A 19,717-nucleotide genomic window follows, 5' to 3' on the forward strand; every position below is an offset into this window, starting at 1 on the left:
TTGCATCTTCGCCAACCTGAAGATTCTATTTATTAAAAGGGGGATAGAAGGGGGTCACGTACCACTTATATTAAATTAGCGTATCTATATAATAATTTAATGTTCGTAGTATGTTATCACCTTCTATTCTCTGTATGTACAGATATTTTTTCTGTAGAAATTTGTTTTCATGACGGAATAAAATTTGGCGCACTGGCGTACTTTTTGACGAACCTTTCTTTTTGGGGAACTTTAAATGTAGATATAATTTCCTTTTTAATTAAAAAAAATCCTCAGAATGTTTTCTTTTTATGCATTTTATCTAAGATTTGGATAAACTCATTTGAGATTTTCATCTATATATTTAACTAGCGTCCAGAAATAATTTCAGAAGAAGCCGGTGACACACATTGCCAATTTACAGATGGCACCAAGTGAATTAAAAAAAAACCGTCCAGAGAATTTAAAACCTTTTAATAATCAACTGAAGTCCCTTTACAGAGGGGATATGCAAATTATCTCTCGATAAATAACCAATAAATAAAATAAAACTCTGTTGAGAAATGTTACATTTGTAAATGATGTTTATAGCGCATTCTGGGGTCCTTCTCATGCTGTAAATGAACATCTTTTAATTAAAACACATCTTGTGCTTTTTTCATTGTTATTGTCTAAACAGAAATTAAAAGAAATTGTTTAAAATCGGTAATGTTCCAATTTGTTTTATTCTGATTAACAGTCCCAACACTAACATATATATATATATATATATATATATATATATATATATATATATATATATATATATATGGATTCAGTAAAGAGAGAAAAATGAAAGTATAAAAATTCTCTCTCCCTCTCTCTCTCTCTCTCTATCTATATATATATATGTATATATATATACATATATATATACATATATATATATATGTATATATATATATATATTCATTTATTAAATAAGTGTATATATATATATATTCATTTATTAAATAAGTGTATATATCAATTGGTAATTTCGAGTAAAGAAAGGAATTTTTTATACCATGGTATTTCAAAGCCTAATGCTTCTCGTTAGAAGAGTAGAGAATGTGCTAGCTAACATAATTGGATGCGACGTCTTGTGATGGTTTCATTAGGAACGAAATAAATTATTGAGTTTTTTAAGGGGGGGGTAACTATATTGCTTTCTGTGATAAAGGTCGAGTGTAGTTTATAATATATAATGTAAGTAGGTTTATAGCATGTCTATTATAATTGGTCTTATATATGCAGAGAGTATATGTATTTAACTTCACAGGAAGTATATAGGGTATGTTGAAAGAGATTTCTTTTTAAACCATATGTATAGATGTGTTGTAGCTATGGGGAGGATTATACCTGACATATGAGGTTTGTTCTAAGTTATTATTTTTTAGCAGAGGTATCTGAGATCATAACTATATCAGAGGAGCTATATGTTATTAAGCGTAATATTATGATAATTAAAGTAAGGAGATTGATTATATGTGGTGCAGTGTATAAAGATTTTCATTAAGTAAGATAGAAGATACAGATGGTATCGTAAAGGGATAAATTACCAAAGGTTATGAGATAGATAGTTGAAAAATATAATAATTATCGAATAATAATATATAATAACCGTTCTAATGCGTACGCGGTTTTTAAATATAGGATAATAAAAAAAAAGTAGAGGCATAAAGTGTAAAGATGGGGATAAAAAAAATAAAAAAGAATTAGGATGTAACGAGTCAAGTTATAGAAATATTGAAGTAAAAATAAATGAAAGAAATAGAGATGGAGAAATAAAATAAATATTGAAAAATATAGAACATACAAAATAAAAAATAAAAGATACATAGAAATAAAATAATATATAAGATATATAAATATTATATAAGATATATAAATAATATATAAGATATATAAAATAAACCGATATATATATATACACATATATATAAACACATATATACGTATATATACATGCACACATATATACACAGATATATATACACACATACATATACACATATATATACACATATATATATACACACATATATACACACATATATATGCATATATATATATATATATAGAGAGAGAGAGAGAGAGAGTGAAGTCATTTCTGAGGAAACTGTCTTCGTATAGTTAGATAGTAAATCAGTATCTAAACTATACAACAATGCAAACTATAATCTTTAGTAATTTATCCCTTTGCTACACCAGTTATAATCTCTATCTTACTCAATTAAAATCTAAGTACACTACACACCGTATAATTAATCACTTCACTTTAATTATCATAATATTACGCCTAATAACTTATATCTCTCCTAAGTGATCTTAGATACTCCTGCTAAAAAATATCCACTTGCATAAACACTAGATGCCATGTAAAAGGTTCCCCATAGTTACAACAGATGTGCACATATCGTTAAAAACACCGCTTTCAACTTACCTGTATTCTCCCCGAGAGTTTAAACCAAAATGATGTCCGCATGCATTAGACACAATATGATAGGCATGCCATATACCTACTCATTTATCACAGAGATCAATATAGTTTCCTTTAACAGCCTCAAAAATTTATTTCGCTTCTAGTGAAACAATCATTAGTCGTCGCATCCCCTATTGTTACCTAGCATCTTCTCTACTCTTGTCTTGAGAAGCACCAGGCTTCGAGATACCATGGTATAAAGTGTTCCTTTTTTACCCCAACCTCACAATTGATGGATACTCTTATTAAATAAATGAATAAATAAATATTTCTATATAGTTTTTATACGTTCATTTTCTCTCTTAACTGACCTCTATATAAGCTCCAAAATAATTTGTTGAACTTTATATTATCCCGATAAGTCTCCTCTTAAATAATTGAGTGTATTCTCTTCCTTTTATTCCAACATAAAATCTAAGTACATCGCATTCATCCCCTCACACTTTAATTATCATAATATTACGCCGAATAACATATATATTTTTTAAGTGCTATTATGATCTTAGATACTCCTGCTAACAAATATATATATATATATATATATATATATATATGGTGTTTATGCAAAGTCAGTATTTATATATATATATATACTTATATATATACTTATATATATACTTATATATATACTTATATATATATACTTATATATATACTTATATATATACTTATATATACTTAGATATATATATACTTAGATACATATATACTTATATATATATATATTAATCAGAAAAGAGTAAATCTTAAATAAGTGTTCGTAAATTCATAAGTCATGTATAAGCAATGTGGTTTTATTGTTATTATGAGGACTGTTTTATTTTGATTAGTTATTCAAAGAAAAATTCATTTTTAATAAGTTAATGAATTTGGATTTTTATGAATAAATGCTATTTAAAGTGTTAATTAAAATCAAATTTATGAAAAAATGGAAGAACTATTTTCCAATTAATGGAACAACATTAAGAAGTTACGTCATCAAAAATCTAAAAGAAGAAAGAAAGAGAAAACACGCTGTAATGGTCGTGTGTGCGTGCGCTTTGAAGTGTGTAGTAGTAGGATGAAGAATTCCATAACATAAATAACGGTGTCAGTGTCGGTCTGACTCGGTGCTAAGCAAAGACCTTGAAAAATGGCCGGCCATTTTCATTTGAATACGTAGAATAATACATAGCGAATGTCAGTTGCCGATACTTGTTGGAAATATTTCGATGCCAAAACTTAGCTTAAACACTGCCAAGCATACCAAGTACCTTTGTGTGAAATTTCATAAAAATAGGTCCAGCCGTTTTTGAGTCTATAACGAACGAAATCACACACACAGACAAATTTGCATTTATATAATTGTATATATATATATATATATATATATACTTGTAAAGATAGATATATAGATATATTGATTACATCTCATCATATTCCTGATCTTGCATCTAATTGTTTTATCACATCGATCACAAGTGTCTTTCTTGTCAACATTTACATTAGCTTTTGCAACAACTCTGTAGTTTATGTTCATCTCAGTCTAACGTACGTTCTTATCTTATAAAACAATTCTAGAATACTTTTCACACCCATCTGCAAGGCCATGTCAGGAACTTATCAAAAACATCTAGAAACTACAACAATTCTATTAATTTTTTATCAGTCCGTAATTTCTCTTTGTTAACAAATGACATTTTTACTGAGATATAATTCAGGTTTTCCTACAATCAATATCGGCCTATATGTCATTTGAGGTCATTCGAATACAAAGTGTGCTTTGTCCAAATCACACTGCGCAAAATCTTAAATCACATCATCGTAAAAAGCAAAACGTATCCTTGTCTCATAACGGTCCTTGTATTCACGCTCCAGTGCATCTGTAGCCTAGGTATTCAATGTATACACAGATTCTTGCATCAATATAAAAGTGACTGAAATTAAATGCATCTCAGACGCACAATCGCAATGTAGTGCAAACAAAAATAGAGATCCTCTTCTTAATATATCATACGTCGTCAACGAATTTTGTAGAATTGTTCCGTTTTTTTTAAAGAATTAGCACATCTGAACCCGACATATATGAAACTTTTGCACTTCTTGTTTGAATTTCTAAATAAAACAATATCTGCCTGCATTTACTAACTTTTTTTCATTGGAGAAAAACAAATTTCATACCTTGATTAATTGACACAGACATTATAACAAGTTAAAAGTTATTTCGAAAACCCAGAACGCAAAGACAGATCTAAGTCTTAAACTCATTCTATTCAGAGTTAAATTAATACTGTCTTCAAACGTACACACCGAAACGATGCAGGCATCAACAAACTCCCAACCCAGTTGATCCATGTTGCGAACATTGATACATCTTTAGCTTTTCTATAACGATAGCAATCAGATTTTTATCGATAAAAGAACTTCCATGTTTAAACATTCCACGAATCTTAATTAACTGTTTTTTAAATGCTGTTACAAAAAAAAATGTAGTCTGTGGCTACGGCGTAATATCATTGCCACAAGTGCGTTGAAACACCGGTTCTGGCACGGTCACCGAAGTTAAGCGATATGAAATCTAGGCAGTACCAGATGGGCAACCATTTAAGAATGTAGGGCGCGATATGACATTTGCCACTTTCAGGATAACCATGTGGATTGGGAAAATTTGATATTCCATGTAAATTTTCTTGCGCAAAGGAAGTTTGCATAGTTTGACTAGGGCTAGTGCGATACCAGATATTACTAGTTCGTTTTATTAAGCTTCCTCTACAAAATAGGACAACATACTGACATAAATGCAATACTTAATATAATACTAGCAGTGTGACACGATGTTACCCGGGATTGAATGTGATCAATAAATGTTTAACACGTCCATATTTTTATTGTCTTCGAAATCGGTGAAATTGAAAATGCTTCAATCAAATTGATTCATTGCATACTCTAATTGGGGATACATCGAAAGGAAATTTCACATACCTCTGTCAGTGATTAATTTACAATAAATTGTATACAATGTTGTCACTGTATATGATATACTGTTTCTTTTATAAAATTATTTTTCTATATATAAGTTTAAAATACAGAAGTGAAAATCTTAAACTTCAATTGTACTCTAAACATAAAGATTCATTTCAAACGCGTCCCTGTCATATCAAAGTACTTACTGTAGATTTTATATGCCTGGCCTTACTGGTTGTGCGGTGATAAGGATTGAATTTAAGTTTAAAATGAAAAGGTCAAGCATCATGGTGCAATTTGGCTTTAAACAGAAACATTCATTTCGTAGGCGCCCCTGTCATATCAAGAAACTGCCGTTGATTTTATGTCGAACCTTTCGGCTTATGTGATAATAAAACGTCTCAGATGCATATGTGATTTTAGGATGTGTTATGTGTTAACTTTAGTCACACTTGCCTGTTACTTCTTCCATCCAATTATTTCGATTGTGTGTACTTATCAAATACATTCCGATACAAAACCTATCTACGAGCACTAACAGGCACGTAAAGTACTTTCCTATAACATTTCATAAAACTCGGCCAAGCTTTTACTGTCTATAGAGAACGAACTCATGAACAGATACACAAACAAAGTTTTTTTTTTATATTATAGTAGGGATAGAGGTAAGTAACCACCTTTCGAATCTACAAGAATACAAAATGAAAATGTTTGTAAAATTTAAGCAAACTGTAATACAATTCACTAAAACCAGTTTAATTTTTCATTTTGGATAAATGCGCAAATGTGCCATAAATTGAGTCTCATGCTTGCTAAACCGTTGGTTTTCCTCGTGCTAATAGAGGTCTACGTATTTTGAATAAATCCAACTTTATCTCAATAGATCCTCCCGTTCGATAATATTTTCAGCAGTATACATCTTTTATATCTTTTTTTTGTTATTTATTTTATTTTATTTTTTTTGCAAAAGAGAAGAACGAGGTCATGGTCGTTTCATGGGTAGCTATAATCACTGATATTTGTTTGTGCAAATTTCGAATCCAGTTTATAACACTTGAAGATTTTCGCTGATGATGTTGTCAATTTTCACATGGTCCTTCTTGTAAGTGCCCAATATCTTTCTGAAAAGAATTCTTACAAGAAAGATATCGAGAATCCGACAATGGAATGGTCTGATCCATACGAATGAAATGAGAAATAAGAAACAGAGAACTTTTTAGAGATTCACAGTCATCTTAATTATTTAACAGCAAAAAGAAATATGTCATATATCCATAGTGACGAACAGTATCAATGTTATGATGAATATTTTCGCATCTTCTATGACCTGTTCCAGACAAATTAATCTCATAAATTTAATTACTGCATTATCTCACTTGTGTAAAATTGTGTTCTATTAACTATATTATTAACTATAGCAGTGTTTGATTTTTATTGAAATCTTATAGATTTAAAACCATAAAATCTAAAAGTATTAGCAAAAATTACCGCTCATTAAATACTAGCCTGTGTGCCCGGCGTTGTATGGGCGTTTGGAGGTGTGTGTTGAGCAAAAAAAAAAGTGGTAGTGAGCAGGCAGGCTCGAACCCGTACCGCGAAAGAAGAAAAGAACGTGAAAAAAAGTGACGTCTTTGCTGTTGCACCCATCGTAATAAAGGCTAGACAATCCAAAAGAGGCGATGACTTTCGAAAATATCGGGGAAAAACCACCTCTCCCCACAAGTGCCTAGTTGATGATGATGGTATTAATGTTTTTTGGCCAATTTTTCGATATTTGTCGTCCGTAGGGTTGGGTTTCAAAACGACTCCGATCTCGGAAAATTCGTCGCCTCTGTAAGAAGTTATAGGAATACATACATACATACATACATACATACATACATATATATACATACAAACATTTAAACAGTTTAATCATATTTATATAATAGATTATCGATTATTTTTGTTAGTTTCTTTTTGACTTGTATGCCTTATTAAATTTAAGAAGAGTTTTCTAGAGATTAAAAAGAGTGTTAATCGTCAGCTTATCTGTATACGGCTTGAATTAAAAAAAAAATTGCAGACAAACAGCAAAGATCTTTCTCGTGTGGACACAAAAGATTATTTGCGTGAATTCTAAGGTCCAATATTTCATGGAGCGGTTCCGGTTTCTGATTGCTTGCTACTAGAAGGTGGCTCTATTTCATTGGTCAGTTCCTATCGCCATATTGATAAGTATAATCTTCCACTTTCCTTTAATCATACCAACAAATTATCAAAATATACTAACAGTTTTTTTAAGCCTCACAAACCCTGTTTGTTGAAAAGAATCCGAATTTATTTTTCGTTTAACCATTTATAACTTATGATGTAGATGATTAAAACATATTTATTGCAAATTTAAGTTAGTTTGAAGGGTAATGATACCCTGATTGTCTTCAAACTGGAAAAAGTGTAACTTCTGATCTTGTCCCGGTCATTATTCTGATGTACCTTTTCAATGCAGTAGGACCCGTTGATTGCGCTTGTCAGTCTTCCATTTGCGGCTGGTTGATATGCCATCGACTCGTTGGTCGTTCGCTCACTAAGGAAAAAGAAATAGTGATTTTCAATTAGCCTTCCGGTAAGAAGGCAACTATATGCAAAGAGTAAAAGAAAACAAACTCAGTTTCTTTCTAATATACTGATTAATTTTCAAACAAGAAGATTTTCATATATATATATATATATATATATATATATATATATATCGGCTATCATCTCCTTAGGAGAAATCGATAACATACAAAACAATATTACTGGTGAAAAGAAAGAGCATTACGGGGGGATTTGAATGTGCCAGAAATAAGAAAAAAAAACGATTAAAAGATTTCATCTGAAATTACTGCTTTTAAAAGCGACTAAAACTAAAACTTGGCACAACGAGGGAGGACGGGGAAAAACGGGCCAAAATTCCTCAAAGAGAAATAATGTTTTGTTGTCTCCTTTTGCCGGCAGAAAGAAGGTTTTCGAACCACAATAGAGACAGATTCCAAAATCTTTAAATGGTTTTTGGAGTCTGCTCTGTGTAACACTTCGAACCACACTATTTTTTATATTTATCAGCACTGCATGGATTGTCAACCAAATGCTGGGCAATGGCAGAGTCCAAGGCTACAAAAGGAGGAAGACTACCAGATCCTCGCTTCCCCTGTCTGATTTTAGATAGAACGTGCTGAGAAATATTTATCAAAAATGGTTATCCCTTAGACCTTATTGAAGACTGCATTGACAAGAAGTCTGATGATTTTAAATTCCCTAAAGATGTTAGGCTTGCGAAGTTCCCAGTTTATTTAAAATTACCATGGATTGGAAATAAGAGTATTAAATTGTCAAAACAGATTATTAGAAGTGTTTATAAATGCTTCTACTCTGTTTCATTGCGTTTGGTATACACTACGAGACCTGCTTTTCCTTCTTTTCGCAAAGATAGTTTGCTTTACACCCAAATTAGTAATATAGTTTATCAATTTAAATGACAGTGCTATGCTGTTTATGTTGGGCGAACATCTGTGCATTTGCTAACTCGTATAAACGAGCCCGTACATTTTATTTAAACCATTATATAAATGTTGTACCTCTAAACATTTATATATATATATATATATATACATATATATATATATGTATATGTATATATGTAACTATTCTTGTTTGAAAATTAAATTAATATATATATATATATATATATATATATATATATATATATAAATCAGTTCGTTTGAAAATTAATCAGTAGACTAGAAATAAACTGAATTTGTTTTCTTTTATTCTGTGCATAGAGTTGCTTTTTACAGTTCACATGTATTGTGTTCATATAAATCGACAATTTGTCTTTAGGCCTTCTTTCTTTCTTGCTTAGTAGTGCATGATTAATGATACGGGGCGTCGTGAAGAGGTAGGCACGCGGTCATTTTCATCTTCTAACTTCGAAATCGTTCGAACATTATTTTTAACGCGGAAAATCCTAATATTTTAAGGTTTGGATCAAAATAAATTAATTTATTAATTTAAGCAAACAACTGATGTTTGTTTTTTCAAAAGTATACTTACGAAACAATGTTTTCAAATATGTCTACATTTATACTTTCTCAAACTGGTGTAGCCATCGCGAAGAGACTCTACTCGATTACTATTTATTCCACCAAAAAGATACCGTAACATCCAACGATTGAAAGTAAAATTAATAAACATTTTGGTTTGACAATAAATGATTTTGTTTTTGATAACTTAGAATAAAATTATCTTTTTTTTATTTTAATATACACAATGTGTACTTCCAGTTAATTGCTAAGATCCACAGAAAAAAAGCAAATGTCTGCACCCATCTCTTCTCAATATACTGCAACTAGGAGAGATCACTTCTTGGTTATTTTGTGTTATCAGGGGAGATAACTACTTGTTTTTTCCTAGTATGAGAGGAGATAATTCCACGGGTATTTCTTGTTATCGGGGCAGATGATGCTTTCACCTATACAATGAGTTTCGAAAAAAAAAGCCCTTACGAAACAATGTATAAAAATGTCTACATTTTTAATTAAGAATGAGATATTATGAAAATTCATAAACTTATTCATTGCTCAGTGGTTCACTTTTTTGTACATTTAAGGATCGTTTTGATTAGTCAACAAGTAAGAGAATTGTCACTCTATTAAGACAAATGTGAATTAGGCAATAGAAATAGTAAAATAATGGGGTACGACTTATTTCGTCTCTTTCTTAATAAACAAAATTACCTTGGCCAGGCATACGTGGAAATGTTGCACGTGGAGATACGTGTGTTTTTTGAATGATGACGTAACGGAACTTAGGTTAAAAAGGTCGGGAAGATTAGAGAAAGGAGTTGAGTTGTTGTTTCTTAAATCCGTTGCCAAGGCCGCTAGAAAAAATGGTGGAATCCTTCTATTGATCCAGTAGATATGTCACTGCTGATGCAATTCTCTATCTATATAAGAGCCAGGTACGTACAAGGATGAAGTAATGTTGCAACATCTGGGTAGTAGCTGCTAGAAAGCATTTATCCTGCCTTGATAGAGTTCAAGATAGACTTCGTAGCCTCGTAGGGGATGCCCTTTTCTCTTCCCTGCAACCTCTCTCTCTCACAGAAGAAGTATTGCGAGTTTGTCTCTGTTTTATCGTTTTTTCAAGATAAGTGGTCGACTGAGCTCCAATCTATGGTCTCCCTATCGCCAAACTTTCACAAAAGTCACTCGTCTAATAGAAAACACTATCAATAATTTCCCCTACTCTTTATCTGTGCCTAAACCTAAACATAGATTCCATGAACAAAGCTTCTTTCTTAGACCTGCACGCCTATGGAATTTCTTCCGTTTTCCTGCTTTCCAGCTGACTACAATATGGTGATCTTCAAGTCCAACGTAAACAGCCGAATTTCGATTACTAACGATTACTATAATGTCAAATTGTCAACTGTGCACTCTTTAACCCTAATCTTCGAGTGACCTCTTAGCATTGATAAGTGGTGATGCCTATGTAAAAAAGCAGAAGATTCTCAGTGTATAGTGCTTCTCTCCATAGACATCAGTAGCATTTTTCTTGTGTTTTAGCAACAGACATATAGTGTGCTTTCCTCATCTGGTTGCTATCATAGCAGCCATTTTTCTGTTTTCGCATTTACTGTCATTCAAGAGTGTAATTCTAAACTTCTCTCTGATTCAAGGGAAGTTAATTCAGAATTCTTTTGAAATATGTCAACATAAAAACCCTTTAATACATTTGAGATATTATTGTTTGACGCGCCATTACCTGCCACTGATAATTCAAATACACAATAAAAATATTAAGCTACATACAATGTCCCACTGACTCATGTAGTCGTTTGTTAGTATTTTTCTATAAATTAAATAATGTAGTATATAGAATAAAAAGAAACACAAAATAACATATCCAACTCCACCTAGGCTGAAAGTAGGCCAGCTTACTACAACAAAAGGATATCTACTCTTCCCATAAACACACAAAGAAAAAGGGTGAACCGGAGGTCCACTGCTCCTTTGGTCTCTAAATGCTCAAGCATTGGCTGATTATGATGGGGCTGGTGGCAACTAGAGAGCTTATTGGCTAACAAAACCTAAATAGCATGTGCGTGTATATATATATATATATATATATATATATATATATATATATATATATATATAAACGCGCTATAACCACAACCTTTCGCATAAGCCTGACGAATTCGCACGAGAATTAAACGCGGAGTATTCTGTGTAGCTTAATTGCCATATATATTTTCATAACTTACTACCTTGCTCTACTTATGTATTGAGCACTGTTAAAGTAAATACTGAACAGTTTACGCATAAATTATATTTTCGTAGATAAATTCATGTAATTAAATGAAGTAATTATATATATATATATATATATATATATATATATATATATATGCACACTTACGGAATATTTTCTCCGTGTGTGCGTGTGGTGTTCTTCATTTCACAAATCAACTCTTTTTTTTCGCACCTGCTTCTCATTCCTCACAGACACTCTGCCTTACTTGGATCTCTTATGCCACTCGAAAACTGATGCTCGATTCCTGCTAGATGGTCTAAAAGCATTCTGAAGTATTCGATACGTTTTGTGGCTTCTTTTTCAAGGTTAATTCTATTGCATATTGTACTTCTAAAAATGTCCTCACTTCCAAATTGTATTTTGGACATTCAAACGTCGTGTCAATGAGGTTTTAGCTGATTATACTCTAATTTCTGCTGTAGCTATTCATTTACCCATGAAATCATTAAAACCTGTGTTATCTCATAAGATTTATAGCTATAACATACTGAATTTCCAAGAGCCTACGATGATTTTAAATGTCTGTACAAAATAATTCTAGGTACTTATTGAATATACATCCATATCTATATCTATATATATATATATATACATATCGTAAATCATCTGACTCGCTACTTAATTTAGCTGAAAAAATGCGAAGCTCGCGGTTTGTTTACAAACAAACGTTGGAGCCCTCTACGAGTGGCGGACGGATGTTTATTTAAATAGACATTCGGACAGAATTATTTCGGCCACCAATTCCGTAGTCAGGGGGTAGGACTGCCGACTGTCATCACGGTCTAGGTTCGATCCTCGGCTTGGGATGGGTGTTAGTCTAGCGGCACTGATGAGTTGTGAAACAACGAAACAGGTCTGTATGTCGATGACTAAAATATATTTTATAAAGCCCCCCTCTTGGGTAGAGCACTATCGTAAATTATCTGACTCGCTACTTAAGTTAGCTGAAAAAATGCGAAGCTCGCGGTTTGTTTACAAACAAACGTTTGAGCCCTCTACGAGTGGCGAACGGATGTTTATTTAAATAGACATTCGGACAGATTAATTTCGGCCACCAATTCCGTATTCAGGGGGTAGGACTGCCGATTGTCATCACGGTCTAGGTTCGATCCTCGGCTTGGGATGGGTGTTAGTCTAGCGGCACTGATGAGTTGTGAAACAACGAAACAGGTCTGTATGTCGATGACTAAAATATATTTTATATATATATATACATATATATTAAGAAGAATATGTCCGAAAAGCAACTTCTGGGCATTATTTATATAACATGTTTGCTTAAATTAAAAAGACCGCTCTACAAATGGAAAAGATTTCCAGAAAGACCGGAAAAAATATAACTGCCGTGTTTAATCAAGCATGCTGGAATAATGCCTTGCTGCCAAAATATACAAATATACAAACTCACGTTTAAGGAATACTATATAGACTTATTCTATAAGATCAAACTGTTATATTGATACCGGCTTGCATAATGCACCAAACTCAGAAAGTAATGCACCAAACTCAGAAAGTAATTTTTCCTTCTCCTTTTCAAAACTTAATCGCATTCTGCAAACCAGTAAACGAAACTTTTATTATATTACCAATCAACCTACAAACCAACCAAACAAACCAAACGCAATCAATATGCAAAGAAATTGAAGCATCAACACACTTACCAAAATTACTTTAATCGGCATTAAATAACCAAAATATTGTTGATATGCCATAAAACAAAATAGCAAACCAAATACGATATATCATTTCGTTTTGGTTAATGTCTTCAATTATTTTTCCTCTTAAAGTTATATATTGTTTTTGTTTATTTATATACTTGGATATGAAGTTACTTTTTTTAATGCGAGATGTATCAAGGTAATTGCGATCGTGTTTCCATAAAAAATGTTTTCATCTAAACGAGACAACCAATTTTAGTAAAAATGTTGACGAGAAAATGTTTATCAAATATGTGTTAAGCTGCGTTGTTATTACGAAAGACTCGCGATCAATATTTAACGCAGTGTTATGAGACCTTCTTTTCGGAGCAGTGTCTAGACTAACACCCATCTTTATTTCTTGTGAATGTGTTATGCATTAAGCTATCTATATACTTGGCTTTCTTGCTAAGCGAGCACAGTTGGAGTCCCTCACGGGTCCACCCTGGGCCCAACTCTCTTCCTGATCTACATTAATAATCTTCCAAAATTACATCCTTACAGCATTCGTAGACATTTATGCTGATGACACTACTATCTATGGTAGCACATCTAAGACCGTAAACGACAAAATTCTCTCCGAATCTTTCTCCTCTTAATTGATGTGGCCAAATTTTTGTTCTATCTTTTCATGAAAAGATAGTCTGTAAGTCTGTGATGCCCCCCCATGTGGGTTTCCATAGGATAAAGCAGTCATCAAGGTATCTTTTCCAGGATTCTATAAACAGATTCTCAGTGCCGTGGCCAAATTTTTGTTCTATCTTTTCATGAAAACAAAACAAAAGCAGTCACAAAATGCAACAAACAACGATGTGGAGTCTGCAACATAACATTAGCGGGAAACACATACACATTCCCGAACCCTATACAAACATTCAAAATTAAAAAAGACCTAAATTACACCTCAAAAATGTGGTCTATGTAATAAAATGTGCAACATGCGATAAATTTTACATAGGTGCCACAAAAAAACCTGAGTAATAGAGTAGCCCTACACTAGGTGTGCCAGAAATTTTGTGAAAAATAGTGAATAATTCCACCCAGTCTTTCCAAGCTTATAACTCCTCGGAAAATGTAATTCAAGCCCTAATTTCTTTTTCAATTAAAGGATCAAGGACCAAGGTTTCATTAAAACAAATAGAAAAACAAACAACGTGGTCGTTTTTTAAAAAAGGTTTTAAACTTCGGACTTTACAGGTAAATTTCTAAAACCACTCCTTTTTTGTTTTAAATTTGAATATATTATTTATTGACATTTTCTCTTCAATTTGTGATATATAAAACTTTGGTGAGTAAATTAATCATTTACTTTTTAATAGACACTTGAAAATGGGGGACCTGAATTAAAAAAAGTTTGGCTAAAATATATTCCGTTTATTGGAAAGAGCATGAAATTTCACATTGACCCTGAAAATATCGCAAAAATAGAATCAATAGACAAATTTTGATAGATTTTTAAAGTTTAAAAATTGAAAAATATTGAGTTCGTAAAATTCATTACTGTTTTTTAAAAATAAAAATATTTCTATTACTTTTAAAACAACTTTAATAGTTTATTTTTGAAGTATAATCCATAAAGAAAATAAACAACCCACTTTTAAAAAATAAATTACGAGTTTTTTTTTTATATTTTATTCGCAGTTTCGTGTTAGGGGTGTCAGAAATTCCTACAAAAATTCTGATACACCTAGCCCTACACTGATCCAACATCAAAATCGCAGAAAATAGACACCTGCATCTATCACAGCACATACACACATGCAGTTGAGGCAAATTCGAAATAATGCCCATCTCCCAAACCGACAACTACATCTACTTACTAACACAAGAAAAAAACTTCATAGCAAAGTTTAACCCCGCTTTAAACGCATTCCTATAATTATACACATGGATAGGTAAAACAGAAAATACACTTACACGCATGCATGCTTGGGCAAATGTGCACCCTCACGCACGAAACGAAATAAGCACAATAAGGCACGCTTCCACGGACGCACGCATCCATATTTAGTATAATACCATTTCCCTAAACTAAACAAACAAAATACACCACTCCACCCACACCTAATAAAAGAAAATCTTTCTGGACAAAGAAAACTTTAACCAATATATGTGTGATATGTGAGTGGGTGGGTGTATGTGGGTGAGTGTGTGTATGTGTGAGTGTATATATATATATATATATATATATATATATATATGGGTGGATGGATGGGTGCGCGCGTGTGTGTGTGCGTGTGCATGTGTAGGTGTACATATATATATGCATGTATATATAAGGGTGGATGATATATGCGTGTGTGTATGTGTGTATATTTATATGTGGAGTGTGTATGGGTGTTCCCCTACATATGTCCCTGTATATATGCGCGTGTGCGTATGTGTATATGTATCTACATGCGTATGCGCGTGTATGTGCGTGTATGTATGCATACATGTGTATATATTTGTGTGTATGTACGTGTGCGTGTGATTATGTGTGCGTGTGTGAATGTGTTTATAGCATCTGATACCTATATTCCATCTTGTATGTTTGTGTGCGTCCACTTATATTTGGGTGACTAAAGATGGAATACTGCTGCCATATCTGGACAGGAGCTGCTACAAACAGCCTATCCTGCCTTGATAGAGTACAAAATAGACTTCGTGGCTTTGTGGGGGATGCCCTTTTCTCTTCCCTGCAACCTCTCTCCTACAGAAGAGACGTTGCAAGCCTATCTTTGTTTTATCGTTATTTCTATGGCAGGTGCTCGTCTGAACTCCAATCACTGCCCCCTTCGCTTTTTTTTTTTTTACAAAAAACACTCGTCTAGCTGAATTCGCTGTCAAAAACTTTCCCCATTCTTTATCTATGCCTAAATCAAAACGTAGATTCCATGAACAAAGCTTCTTTCTTAGAACTGCACGCCTGTGGAACTCTGTTCCGTCTGCCTGCTTCCCTCCTGACTACAACTTGGATGTGTTCAAGTCCAACGTAAATAAATTCCTGATGAATCGGCTTCTTACGTAGACACTTTAAATATCCACACTACCGTGCTGTAGTTACAATAACCCTTATCCCTGAGTGGCTTCCGGGCCTTGATAAGTGGTGACCACCTTGTAAAAAAATGTGTGTTTTGATTGTGAAAGACAAATAAACTTTCAACCAATATGTATGTGGTGCGTTAGTGGGTGGATGTGCGTGAATATGTGTGTTTTTTATGTTTATGCATGTGTGTATGTGTCTTCAGGCGCATGCATGTGTATGTGTGAGTGTATATATGTACATGTAAATATATGTGTGTGGTATGTATATGTATGTATGTGTGATTGTATGTGCGTGTGTGTATGTGTGCGTATATATAAAAAGAGAAAAAACTCGTAAAAAACACCATAAAAATCTCTACCAAATGAACCCCAAAGCCCCCTCCCCCCACACACTAAATGAACTTAACTCTGATTGGACCCTACAACATGCTGACTATTGGAGACAGAAGGTCTGAAACAGAGATTTCTATGAAAAACACATTCAGAGTTATCAGATATAAAAATGTTCTCCAAAATAACATTTCAATATTTCACTTAAAAAACCTCTATAAAAAATATCTGGAGAGAGCTGATCAAAGCTTGAAACGCGTTATAGAAATATTTTAAAATAAAAAAAAATGATAAAAGTCTGAAAAACCCACAATTGTTGATGGCTACACTCTTAAATATATATTTTTTCTCTCGATGGAAATACACAACCATCACTTTAAACACACACACACACACACACACACACACACATATATATATATATATATATATATATATATATATATATATATATATAATCACGTTTATCAGATATTTTAATTTGTGAGATATTTCCTTCTGGTCTCCAGATAATGTCGGGTTATCAGGAGAGAATAGTACAACATTGGAGCCTACATCAACCTGTAAACTTGTTTATAGTAACGGTAATCGTTTATCTTTGTGGGATAATCCATTCCATTCTACAGATAATGTTAGGTCGTCAGGAGAGAATACGCACTGCTTCGGGGCCTACCTCTCGAGTAAAATAGAAATACAGTGGTTTGCTATGGCAAGTTATGTTTTTTATGAACTTTAAATAAGTTTAATTCGTCATGATTCAACAGGGCATAAAACGATTAGTACACTTTTAAAATTCTGTGTAGATACGATTTTGCTAGGAAAAATAGTATATTAGATGCGTGGTTACTTTTGTGTCCGCACTGCTCAATATGATGGTCGATGTTATACTGCTTAACTTGACATGTAGATAGAGAACTAATTGATGCTTGACGTCAATTATGATCGAATTTCTGCTTAGGCACACATGGTATATTATATGAATATTTCTTAGGAAATGATCGAAGCAGAAGTGACTGACCTCTAAAGAATGTATATCCACTAAGTTATGAGCATATAATATACTTTAACATTAAATATTAACAAAAGACAGAGATGCCTATTAACGTACAAAAAGCCGATAATATTCATATTTTCTTTACAAAATTTTAAACTTAAAGGAGCATACAAAATATAGGAACGGTATATGTACAAGAAAAGAGTACACACAATATGTTGAAACATCCTCATATATTCTACTAGAAAAGAATGTGGCCCATTTATTTAACCATTAAGATCGAATTAGATTTTTTGAATCCGAAATATCTTAGCATGCAAATTATATCTATATAGTTATAAGAGTGAAATGTTGTATGTGCGTAAGGACAATTCGCAACCTATATACTTAACGAATTTTGTATCTACAAACTAATTTCATAGTATATTCAAACACGTGGAAAATATTTAAATCGGTTTTTAGAAAAAAAGGGCGACTAAGGGGTCAAAATAAAAAAAGGCCGTAGGATGTGTATCTTTTTCCTATTTAACGACCCCGTGTGCGTGAATTAATCACATGACAAATTTATTATGTTAAGATTAATAGGTTTGAAAATACTTTTTAGAATATGTAAAGCTGTCTTTATTTTTGGTTTCGATCTTAGCTCGAGTATTTTTTTTTACTTACAATAAGTGAAAAATAAAAAAAAAACATTATACTTGCATTCAGATGTTAGAGTTTCTTTTCGTTTTTTTTACTCCCTTTTTTTTTAAAGGATTTTAATATTACGTTTAATAGTTACGGTATATATGTTCATAATAAATAAGAAATCTACATTAATTAAAATATAATATTAACTAGAAAAGGGGTGCGCTTTACCCTGGCGTAAAATACGCTTAAGTATGATGTTTTAATTTGTCCGGATTTCGTATATATCATTATGAAGTCGTGATTTCAAAAGTAAAAAAAAAATAAGCATTTGAGTGTCATTAGCCAGAATCAAAACCGAAACTGTAGCCGGTGACGTTACCACTGTACCAACGTTAGACGCATATGAACTGATTAAATATTAAAAACTAAAAATAAACTAGAATGATTGTGCAAAATGTTACACGATTTTTCTTTCAATTTAGACCCATTTTTGACCCCTTAAAAACAATTTCAACTGGCTGAAGACCCATAAAAGAACGGTTTGTACAAAGTGCAATCATGTTAGGCCCATAGCGCCACTCTGCGACTTTCAGTATCGGAGGAGAATGAGATTGAAAATATGCACATAGACCCACGGAGATAGACCTCCAGACAGATAGAAAGACATATAGAAATTTAAAAATTTGATTATAATATAATATGTATGCGTATTTTTCGAACGGAAAATGCCGAGAGGTCTGATTGTATCAGAATTACAAATCGCCAGTTATTGCTTAAAATCGTTATACCTCTCTTACTTTTTGTAATTTTTCAATAGTTTCTTTAATATTACTTCTGGTAATACACTCTTTAGTTTTTAATATTTAAAATAGTTATTTTTTATTTCAGGACGATTTTTCATCATGAGAGTTTTATTGATTGTTTGTTGGTATAGCATTTAGACATTTTTCTGGTAATCTAATGCCAAATCCAGTAATTTTGGAAAATATTATTTTTGCTAAAAGTTTTTTATATCATCTAATATTTATACATTGTTTTTGATTTTCTTGTTTTATAGAGGAAAAAAAAATAATTTCCGACTTTGCAGAATATGATTGCGTTTTACAAATGCAAATAGAAATAAAACATCTATGTTTGTTGCAATCTCAGTAAGGAAGCAGGGTCAGGAAATCTATCATCTATTGCTAGTTTTGCAGATGGTAGGAAATGTGCTTATAATTGAACGGCAATAGAATAAAGACGGAATTTTTATGATTGATATTTTGTGAAGAAATC

This window comes from Euprymna scolopes, chromosome 13 (assembly GCF_053919585.1).
Source record: "Euprymna scolopes isolate OS-2025 chromosome 13, ASM5391958v1, whole genome shotgun sequence".
NCBI classification, from domain to species: domain Eukaryota; kingdom Metazoa; phylum Mollusca; class Cephalopoda; order Sepiida; family Sepiolidae; genus Euprymna; species Euprymna scolopes.